We start from the raw sequence: 11,317 nt of genomic DNA on the forward strand, positions 1-11,317 counted from the left end.
CACCCCCCGCCAAAGTTATCAGGAGTGGGGTATACAAGTTATCAGGTCTACTATGTGTAAGTTACCATGCTATTCAGTATTCATACAAAAGTTATCTGGGGTACATAGGTTGTATACTTTTCATTACGGGTATTTGTACGTGAGTTATCAGGCACTAGATCGGGAAATATGAATGACCAATGAGGACAGGACAATGGGGGAAGTTGGTAATAGAGAATCCTCCCTTCTTCTTTGCTTTCTTGCCTGAAAAAATCCAAAACTAACCATTGGAACCTCATGGGCTACCGAGTTAGGAGATTCATTTTCTTTATTACTTTTACTTTTTTTTTACTAAGTTATTCTAAAAGATAAGAGCCGAATTAAGCGAGTTAAAAACAAGGGGGTCAGAAGAACAAACAATAAGAATGAGGGATTGAAGTCTGTTTCCTTCGTATCGTATTTCAACGGATCGGGTCTGATATGAGTGTACAACCATGTTTTACACCAAAGTTACCAGGGTATAGTTTTGAACAACTATTATCTTGGGGGTGAAAAAGTACTCGTGGTGTCTGTACATGAGTTATCATCGCTGATGTGCATATATTATCATGCTATTTACAATGAAGTTATCGGGGATATGTTTTTCAAAAACTTTTATCTCGGAGTTGAACTTTACCGCGATGTTCGTACGTGAGTTATCAACTTTTATCCCTGGCCATTTTTCAACAAAAAAAAATCACGGGTCAAAGTTATCGTGTTGTTTGTACCTAAGTTATCAGGCCGGGAATCCTATATTATCATGCTATTTACATAAAAGTTATCGGTGGTATATTTTTCTCTCATAGCAGAGTTACCGCGGTGTTTGGTGTTTGAATGTCAGTTATTTGGCCATGATGCATGGCCTAGTTACTCTTTTAATAGAGGAAATGTTCAGCAGTGTCTAAATATTGGTACAAAGCAACAGGTTAAAACAAGTTTTGACTTTAACTCACAACAAGTAATAGTACCTGGATTGGTTAGCTGGCTAAACTTACTAGTAGATGGTCAGAGTTCGATTCTTGGCACAAGTAATTTTTGATGCTATTTTTTACTTTAAAAGTCAACCTGAAGTCACACTAGAAAACTTCCTAAAATCGCTCATGTGATCAGATCCAAAAATCACGCAATTTATTAAAATCGCGTCAGAGATCAGGATCGAGAAAAGAGCGCCCGCACGATTAATCCGATCAAAAAACCCGCCCTGTAATCACTGCCGCAAGATTTAAAACGAACGACACCGGATGCATGCAGATCTATTGCAGAATTCCTGCCGTCTGGAAAATAGCTTTTCCAAAAAGAGAAACCCGAAAGAAAAAACATAAAAAAGAAAACCGGTCTGGGAAAGTTCCCAAAGCCGGAAAGGGGAGCTAGCTGGACGGCCTGGACCGGCCTAAGGGTACTGAGCGGGAGTGCGGGCGTGTATGCAACGACACTATGGCTGACCTACACGGTAAATTAGATCTCCGCCTATAAGCGGCATGCAAGATTTCCACTAAGCACCGAACTAGCCAAAGAGAGAATATTTTTTAGTCCTGTATCTCATTTATGAGTGTAGGATCTTCAATTTTAAAGCTCATAATCTTTAATTTTGAAGCTTATAATCTCGTCAAATTTGCTTATAGTTTAGACATAGATCGTCATATATGGTTGGTGCTTCTCACGACCCAATTTTTACAGTCAGGCACTCCCAAATGTCCGGGTGGACGGCCCGGTTACTGACTGGTCGTGAAAACCGACCCAACGGGCGCCTTAAAGCGTCCTCAAACGCTCGGACTATCTAGCGTCCCTCATATCCAGCCCAAATATGAGGCGGATATGAGGCGGCCCGGGCGTGTCTGGGCGCGTCCACCACGTCAGCTTGGCCCATCCTAGCCCATGCGTGCCCCACAAATATCCCCATCCGGAAAACCCTAGATCACTGTCAATCCGAACTCCACTTCAATCTCCTCTCTGTCCACTCCAATTCTGATCCCCTCCTAAGCCATTCAATGACTGGCAACCTAAGCAGCGCTGCCTCCCGTGGAGAATCTAGCTTCGACGACGACTGGGCAAGCCTACTGCGCGAAGCACAGCCCGGCGATGTGGAGGAAGTCGCCCGACGCATCGCGTTGAGGCGTTCGCAGCTCGACCGAGGCGGATCCGGCAGCGGCGGATCTCCGTCAGCGCCAGCCGACGCAGCGCTGGCGACGTCGGATTTCGGGCTCCGCAGACCAAAGAAAGGTTCGAACTCATGGCCGTGTGCGAAGAACTCAACCTCTCAAGCCGATCGATCCGCTGCTCTCACGACCTAACTCGATGAACACGAAAGAGAAATACACGGCAGTTTACCCAGGTTCAGGCCACCTTGCGGTGTAATACCATACTCCTGCTTTGTGGTGGATTAGCTTCGCGAGAGGCTGGGGGTGAACTAGTACAAGTGGAAGAACAGCCCCAGGAGGCATGTTCTTGTGATGAGCTCTTGGTGGTTCGATGAGCTGATCACCTGATGAGTCGATCCCTCCCTATGGTGGCTAGGCTATATTTATAGTGGCCTTGGTCCTCTTCCTCGAAAACTTAGGCGGGAAGGTATCCCACAACGGCTAAATTTGAAAGGGGCAAGAGGTACATCTAATCCTGACGAAAGGTGGCCTTCGCCTGCAAAGCCTCTGAGCGTGACATCGTGGTGGGCTCGGTGATGACATCTATCCTGCCGTTCTGGCGGTCTTGGTCTCGTTGCACGTAAATGACAACCTTTGGCTGATTCCTTGGGACTCCACACCTGCTTTTGCCTCCTTTGTACCAAAGAGAAAACCTGCTGCTCTACGTCCGCTGGCGCACGCCTGGCCTTGGTCATCATGGATGATATCATTCCAGTACAAGACCCAGCCTCGCGAGGCTGGGTCTTGCATAGAAATCTCCGCTCCGCTCAGGAGGCCGCCTAAGGAGGCCGCTCCCTTGGGAGATCTTGATGTCGCCGCCTCGCGAGGCTTGGCCCCTTGCGAGGGTCTTGTCTTGCCGTACTCGAAGCTGGGCCATACCAGGCTAAGCCACGTCGTGGGCCGCAGTCAGGCAGGTCTGGGTACCCTGGTTCCCAGAACGCTGATAGAAGCCCCCGGGCCCAAGGCGCGCTCGCACTTGGCTTCGAGGCGAAGCCAAAGGGCAAGTGCGGAACACCGCAGGGCCCGCCTGCGGACCGAGCCGACGCGTGGCGCTTGATGGGACGTGGACGTATCTGCTTCCCCATGCCGCCTCGGCAACCGTTCGACTTGACAACTGCATGCTACATGTAGAGAGAATAACATTACTTGAGATTGTGGGAGGCCGATGATTTACCTTCTCCTGGCTATAAATGCGGGAGCGGGCGGAGCCCCCTACTCATCTTCGTCTTTTTGTTCCTTGCTCCTCCATCTCCTTGCTCCACGGTCTTGCTAGAGCATCCATGGCGGAGAAGGGAAAGGCCCCTGAGATGGAACCCGAGCTGCTCCCGCCTAAGAAGAGGCCGGATCACTCCCGAGGCAATGCCACAAGGTCACCATGACGCAGCCTTGGCACGGACGGGCTTTGCCGGGCTTCCCGGTTCCCTTGTACGCCCGCGTGCAGGGCCCTGCACACGATGACCGGCACCACGAGGAGCGGAGTCGTGGAGGAAGGCGGGCGGCCGCCGTGAGGCTGCCTCCTTCGCGGACCCACGCTGAAGTCTCGGCCCTGGAGTTCATGGTATGAGCGGCAGCGCCGCCGCACACCTGGATTCGCCTTCCTAGGCCCTTTATGGGGGAAATACCGCCAAGGGGGCCCGTCGAGCTATGGCTGCAGCACGATGGTTGTTGCGGCCAGGACGCAGAGGCGGAAGTCGAGGTCATGGATGCCGGCAACGCCTTCATGACCCGTGGGTGGGGCGCGATTGCCCGCGCGTGCCGCCCGGAGGGGGCCCACGCCATCTACTACACGTACGACAGGGTGTCGACACTCTTCTTCAGGATCTTCGACGAGGAAGGCCGGTGCTTGGGGTGCCGCTCTGATGGAGGAGGCTGCGGCGACCGGGCCACCGGTGGTGAACTTGCCCTTGGCCTTGCCAGCGACTCCTCCGACAGCATTAGTGCCTCTTCAGACAGCAGACGCGCTTCTTCCGAGCATGACTCAAGCAATGACGTCAGCTATGAGCCACCGAGCCGCCGCGCTCGTGCCTCAGGAACAACATCAGCCCGGCGTGGCCGGTGAAGCCGTTGGGGCCGCGCTCTCCTTAGGACTTCCTCTTTTGTTCCGTTCCTACAGCATGTCATGACGAACCCCGTGGGGGCATGTAAAAACTGTAATGCTTTTGTTTAGTAGCCGTTGTTCTCCAATTCAATGTTACGCTTGCGTCTCCCACTAGGCATGGTCCCCCCCTTTCATTCTCGCGGTAGCTTAGTGCTCTATGTCTGTAGGACCCAGTCCCCGGGCAGGCTTCAGCTGCCGCTTGTATGCCAAGTCATGATGTCGTGGTCAAGGCTAGGAGGTGAGCGGCCTGAGGTACGGTGAGAGCCCCCGAGGCACGATGCTCAGGAGGTCCCCCTTGACGCGCAAGCAGCTCCTGAAGGACTGAAAGGGAAGCATCCTTTCCCCAGCTAGGTCGCGAGGGGCACGACGTCGATCGCGAGATTAACACTATGCACACGCTTAGGGACTTATCTTTTGATCCACGTTCCTCTTCACACTGCAGTGGCAGCCTTCGCGCGATGTCTAGCCATGTTTCCACAGATGCGACAATCCTTAAGCGAAGCTCGCATCGACCCCTTCCCCTCCCCTCATCTAGGTGCTCTACGTCCTCGGGTCCTGGCTCCCGAGCGCGGCTCAGCCGCCGCTGGTATGCCATGTTGCGATGTCGTGGACAAGGCCGGGGGGTGAGTGCTCGGGGGCCAGTAGGGGCCCCTGAGGTGCGATGCTCAGAGGCTCCCCCTTTAACGCACAAGTGAGTTGGTTGGAGGAAAGGGACGGCTGGCCTCGCGCAGGCGCCTCGAAGTGATCGTGACCCGCCGCACCGGGTCCTGAGGTTCCTGCAAGTTAGCTGGAGGAAGGGGGCATGGCATACAATAGTGCTTGCTGACCTGCCGGCAATCCTTCCGCGAGAAGGTGAAGGCACTGAGGACCTGGTGAGGTGGCGTGTGCAGAGCTAGCCGCGAGCCAGAGCTCGGTCTCTCAGGTTTTTTAGCATTGTAGGAACAGACCCATGCACATGCGTCGCGCCGACAGCCCTTACGCCGGGATGAACTCAAGGCGGGTTAGCAGCACGCGGCCTCGCGAATAACAGGGCAATGGATATGATGCCGATAATAGCATAAAGCAGCTCATAAAAATGGTGAAATCAGTTCTAATAGATGCGCAAAACCATACATGCTACAGGGTGGACCCCTATAGCTTGAGGATGATGCAGCCCGGGGGGCGCCCTCAACTGAACGAACTAAAAACTCACCTGACACTGTTGGGGTAGAAGTGTTGAAGTAGCTGAAGATGCATGCCGCAGAAGTTGCTCCTCATGAGTCAGCAGGCTCCTAAGCCTCGGGGGGCTCCGGAAGCTCCGGCTCCTCCTTCGCCAGGACTGCCTGGCGCCTCGCTTCACGAGACGCCATGACTCCACGCATGAATCGCTGGAGCGAGGCTGCCGCGCCCGGCAGGCCAAATGGCATGCAGACATGGCTGTGGGGGTGGCCTCCACACCGGCTGACGCAGGACAACCATAAGAGCTCCTGAGAAGCAGCTCTGTTGAGACCCGGGATGTTGATGCAGACGTGCAGCTCGCCACTCGCGTCCTAAGTAGCAACTCCATTGGGTGGTGCGGGCCGTCGCTCGCCTTGCATGGCTCGCGCCTCCTGAAGATCTTTGATTGCCCTGGTGATGAAATCCTGCGCACTTGGTGCCTCGCGCTCTACGCCTTGCTCCTGGAAGCACGCATTGAAGCACACCTCCACATGGTGCCCGAACGCCTCCCTTGTGACGTTGGCCGGGTCGGAGGCCTTCCGGAGAAGAGCCCCCGAGCCCAACATGAGGGGGGCATCGGGTGCGCCTTCCTATGCAAGAGGGAAAGGCGCCCCAGCAGAGGGCGAGGGGCCCGAGTCATGACCATCAGGCATGCCAGCCTCCTGAGTGCCCTTGAGGAGGAGTTGCTTCTTCTTCTTGGGGCAACCTCAGGGGGAAGGATGACGCATTCGCCATCCAAGTCCTCAACCGCTACAGCCTGGTAGGCGCGCTCAAGGGAGCACACAACATCTTTCTCATCACAGGCGACCATGATGATGTCGCCGCTTCCTGGCATCTTGAGGACGTTGTAGCCATGGTGCGTTGCCGCCATGAACTTGGCGAGAGCTAGGTACCCGAGGATGGCATTGTACGGCAGGCGAATGTGAGCGACGTCGAAGTCGATGAGCTCTGTGCGGTAGTTGTCGCGCTTGGCAAAGGTGACGGGGAGGCGAATCTGCCCGATTGGGTGTGTGGAGCCGTCGGTCACCCCTGAGAATGGCTTGGTGGGCTGAAGCTGGTCATATGGCACCTGGAGCCTGTCAAATGTCTCGACAGAGAGAAAATTAAGCCCAGCGCCGCCATCAACGAGTGTCTTGGTGACAAGAATGTTGCTGATGGTAGGTGAGCAGAGCATGGGGAGCGCGCCTGAGGTGGCCGTGCACTTGAGCTAGTCTGAAGAATCGAAGGTGATGGCGTACTTGGACCACCTGAGAGGACGCGACCTTGAGCTTGGGGAGGGCCGCGTTCACCTCACGAGCGAACTACTTGAAGATGCGATGGGAGGCCGGGGCTTGAGCACCACCCAGGATGCAGGCAATAACACGAGGCTCTTGGAAGCCCCCAACCCCATCGTCCTGGCGCTGGTCGTCGTTCCTTCTTGGTGGCGGCGGCAGCGAAGGGAGGCCAACATTGCCCTCAAGACGGTCCTCGTGAGTCTGATCTTGCCACAGACCGTCATGAGGCTGGTCCTGCCAGCGATCTTCACGAGGCTGATCATGCCAACCCTGATGGGGGCCACGATCGTCCCAGCGGCCTCCGCCGCGACCTACTCCTCGGCCGTAGCCATGGTCGTTGCACCCAAGGCGTCGTCCAAGACGTCTATCGTGGATGGCCCTGAGCTCTAGGCAGTTGGTGTTGTGGTTGTGCATGTTGTGGAAGACGCAGAACAGACGGTTGCCTTTAGAAGACTCAGGGTGATCACAGCCGCGCCTCATGTCAGGCTCGGCCGCGAGCACTGCCGGGCCCTTGCGCTTCACGTCCTTCGCCTTGGCCTTCTTGTCTTTAGGATCGGCTTCAGGGAGCTCGAGGAGCGAGAGGCGACCTTCTTCTGCCCTTGCGCACCTGGTCGCCATGATGAACATCTCCAGTGCTGAACATAGGTCCTTGAAGGAAATATGCCCTAGAGGCAATAATAAAGTTGTTATTTATATTTCCTTATATCATGATAAATGTTTATTATTCATTCTAGAATTGTATTAACTGGAAACTTAGTACATGTGTGAATACATACACCAAACATAATGTTCCTAGTATGCCTCTACTTGATTAGCTCCTTAATCAAAGATGGTTATGTTTCCTGACCATAGACATGTGTTGTCATTTGATGAACGAGATCACATCATTAGAGAATGATGTGATGGACAAGACCCATCTGTTAGCTTAGCATAATGATCATTAAGTTTTATTGCTATTGCTTTCTTCATGACTTATATATGTTCCTCTGACTATGATATTATGCAACTCCCGAATACCGGAGGAACACCTTGTGTGCTATCAAATGTCACAACGTAACTGTGTGATTATAAAGATGCTCTACAGGTGTCTCTGAAGATGTTTGTTGGGTTGGCATAGATTAGGATTTGTCACTCCGTTTATCGGAGAGGTATCTCTGGGCCCTCTCGATATGCTCATCACTAGAAGCCTTGCAAGCAATGTGACTAATGAGTTAGTTATGGGATGATGCATTACGGAATGAGTAAAGAGACTTGCCAGTAATGAGATTGAACTAGGTATGAAGATACAGACGATCGAATCTCGGGCAAGTAACATACCGATGACAAAGGGAACAACGTATGTTGTTATGCGGTTTGACCGATAAAGATCTTTGTAGAATATGTAGGACCTGATGTCTACTACGCAACCTTCTCCTTGTAGACGTTGTTGGGCCTCCAAGTGCAGAGGTTTGTAGGACAGTAGCAAATTTCCCTCAAGTGGATGACATAAGGTTTATCAATCCGTGGGAGGCGTGGGATGAAGATGGTCTCTCTCAAACAACCCTGCAACCAAATAACAAAGCGTCTCTTTTGTCCCCAACACACCCAATATAATGATAAATTGTATAGGTGCACTAGTTTGGCGAAGATATGGTGATACAAGTGCAATATGGATGGTAGATATAGGTTTTTGTAATCTGAAAATACAAAAAACAGCAAGGTAACTAATGATAAAAGTGAGCACAAACGGTATTGCAATGCTAGGAAACAAGGCCTAAGGTTCATACTTTCACTAGTGCAAGTTCTCTCAACAATAATAACATAATGGATCATATAACTATCCCTCAACATGCAACAAAGAGTCACTCCAAAGTCACTAATAGCGGAGAACAAACGAAGAGATTATTATAGGGTATGAGACCACCTCAAAGTTATCCTTTCTGATCGATCTATTCAAGAGTCCGTAGTAAAATAACATGAAGCTATTCTTCCGTTCGATCTATCATAGAGTTCGTACTAGAATAACACCTTAAAACACAAATCAACCAAAACCCTAATGTCACCTAGATACTCCAATGTCACCTCAAGTATCTGTGGGCATGATTATATGATACGCATCACACAATCTCAGATTCATCTATTCAACCAACACAAAGTACTTCAAAGAGTGCCCCAAAGTTTCCACCGGAGAGTTAAGACGAAAACGTGTGCCAACCCCTATGCATAAGTTCATTGAACTCGCAAGTTGATCACCAAAACATACATCAAGTAGATCACGTGAATATCCCATTGTCACCACAGATAAGCACGACAAGACATACATCAAGTGTTCTCAAATCCTTAAACACTCAATCCGATAAGATAATTTCAAGGGAAAAACTCAATTCATTACAAGAGAGTAGAGGGGGAGAAACATCATAAGATCCAACTATAATAGCAAAGCTCGCGATACATCAAGATCGTGCCAAATCAAGAACAAGAGAGAGAGAGAGAAAGAGAGATCAAACACATAGCTACTGGTACATACCCTCAGCCTCGAGGCTGAACTACTCCCTCCTCGTCATGGAGAGCGCCGGGATGATGAAGATGGCCACCGGTGAGGGATCCCCCTCCGGCAGGGTGCTGGAAGAGGGTCCCGGTTGGTTTTTGGTGGCTACAGAGGCTTGCGGCGGTGGAACTCCCGATCTATGGTGCCTCCCTATGTTTTTAGGGTATATGGATATATATATATAGGCGAAAGAAGTCAGTCAGGGGAGCCACGAGGGGCCCACGAGGGTGGGGGCACGCCCACCCCCCTAGGGCGCGCCCTCCTGCCTTGTGGCCGCCTCGGCTGCTTCTTGACATCCACTCCAAGTCTCCTGGATTGCGTTTGCCAAAAAGATCGCTCCCGAAGGTTTCATTCTGTTTGGACTTCGTTTGATATTCCTTTTCTTCGAAACACTTAAATAGGCAAAAAAAACAACAATTTGGGTTGGGCCTCCGCTTAGTAGGTTAGTCCCAGAAATGATATAAAAGTGTATAGTAAAGCCCATAAACATCCAAAACGGGTAATATAATAGCATGGAACAATAAAAAATTATAGATACGTTGGAGACGTATCAAGCATCCTCAAGCCTAATTCCTGCTCGTCCTCAAGTAGGTAAATAATAAAAACAGAATTTTTGATGTGGAGTGCTACCTAGCATATTTCTCAATGTAATTTTCTTTATTGTGGCATGAATGTTCAGATCCAAATGATTCAAGATAAAAGTTCATATTGACATAAGAGTAATAATACTTCAAGCATACTAACAAAGTAATCATGTCTTCTCAAAATAACATGGCCAAAGAAAGCTTATCCCTACAAAATCATATAGTTAGGCTATGTTTCATTTTCATCACATAAAATACTCCCATCATGGACAACCCCGGTTTCAGCCAAGCAATTGGTTCATACTTTTTAACGTGCTTCAGTTTTTTTCAACACTCACGCAATACATGACCGTAAGCCATGGATATAGCACTATGGGTGGAATAGAATATGATGATGGAGGTTGTGTGGAGAAGACATAAAGGAGAAAGTCTCATGTTGGCGAGGCTAATCAACGGGCTATGGAGGTACCCATCAATTGATATCAACATGAGGAGTAGGGATTGCCATGCAATGGATGCACTAGAGCTATAAGTGTATGAAAGCTCAACAAAAGAAACTAAGTGGGCGTGCATCCAACTTGCTTGCTCACGAAGACCTAGGGCATTTTGAGGAAGCCCATCGTTGGAATATACAAGCCAAGTTATACAATGAAAAATTCCCTCTAGTATATGAAACTGACAAAATAAGAGACTCTCTATATGAAGAACATGGTGCTACTTTGAAGCACAAGTGTGGAAAAGGATAGTAACATTGTCCCCCCTTTTGGGCCTTTTTTTTATTTGGCCTTTTTTTTTCAAGGGAAAATGTTGTAATAATGATGATCATCACACTTCTATTTACTTAAAACTCATGGATTACAACTCGATACTAAAACAAAATATGACTCTATATGAATGCCTCCGGCGGTGTACTAGGATATGCAATGAATCAAGAGCGACATGTATGAAAGAATTATGAAGGTGGCTTTGCCACAGATACGATGTCAACTACATGATCATGCAAAAGCAATAAAACAATGATGGAATGTGTCATAATAAATGGAACGGTGGAAAGTTGCATGGCAATATATCTCGGAATGACTATGGAAATGCCATAATAGGTAGGTATGATGGCTGTTCTGAGGAAGATAAAATGAGGTTTATGTGTGATAGAGCGTATCGTATCACGGGGTTTGGATGCACCGGGAAGTTTGCACCAACTCTCAAGGTGAGAAAGGGCAATGGACGGTACCATAGAGGCTAGCAATGATGGAAGGGTAAGAGTGCGTATAATCCATGGACTCACATTAGTCATAAAGAACTCATATACTTATTGCAAAAGTTTATTAGCCCTTGAAGCAAAGTACTACTACGCATGCTCCTAGGGAAAGGGTTGGTAGGAGTTAACCATCGCGCTATCCCGACCTCCACTCATAAGGAAGGCAATCAAAAGAGCATCCCATGCCACAAATTTGTTACACAATTTTTACCATACGTGCATC

This window comes from Triticum dicoccoides, chromosome 3B (genome assembly GCF_002162155.2).
Source record: "Triticum dicoccoides isolate Atlit2015 ecotype Zavitan chromosome 3B, WEW_v2.0, whole genome shotgun sequence".
Taxonomy (NCBI): Eukaryota; Viridiplantae; Streptophyta; class Magnoliopsida; order Poales; family Poaceae; genus Triticum; species Triticum dicoccoides.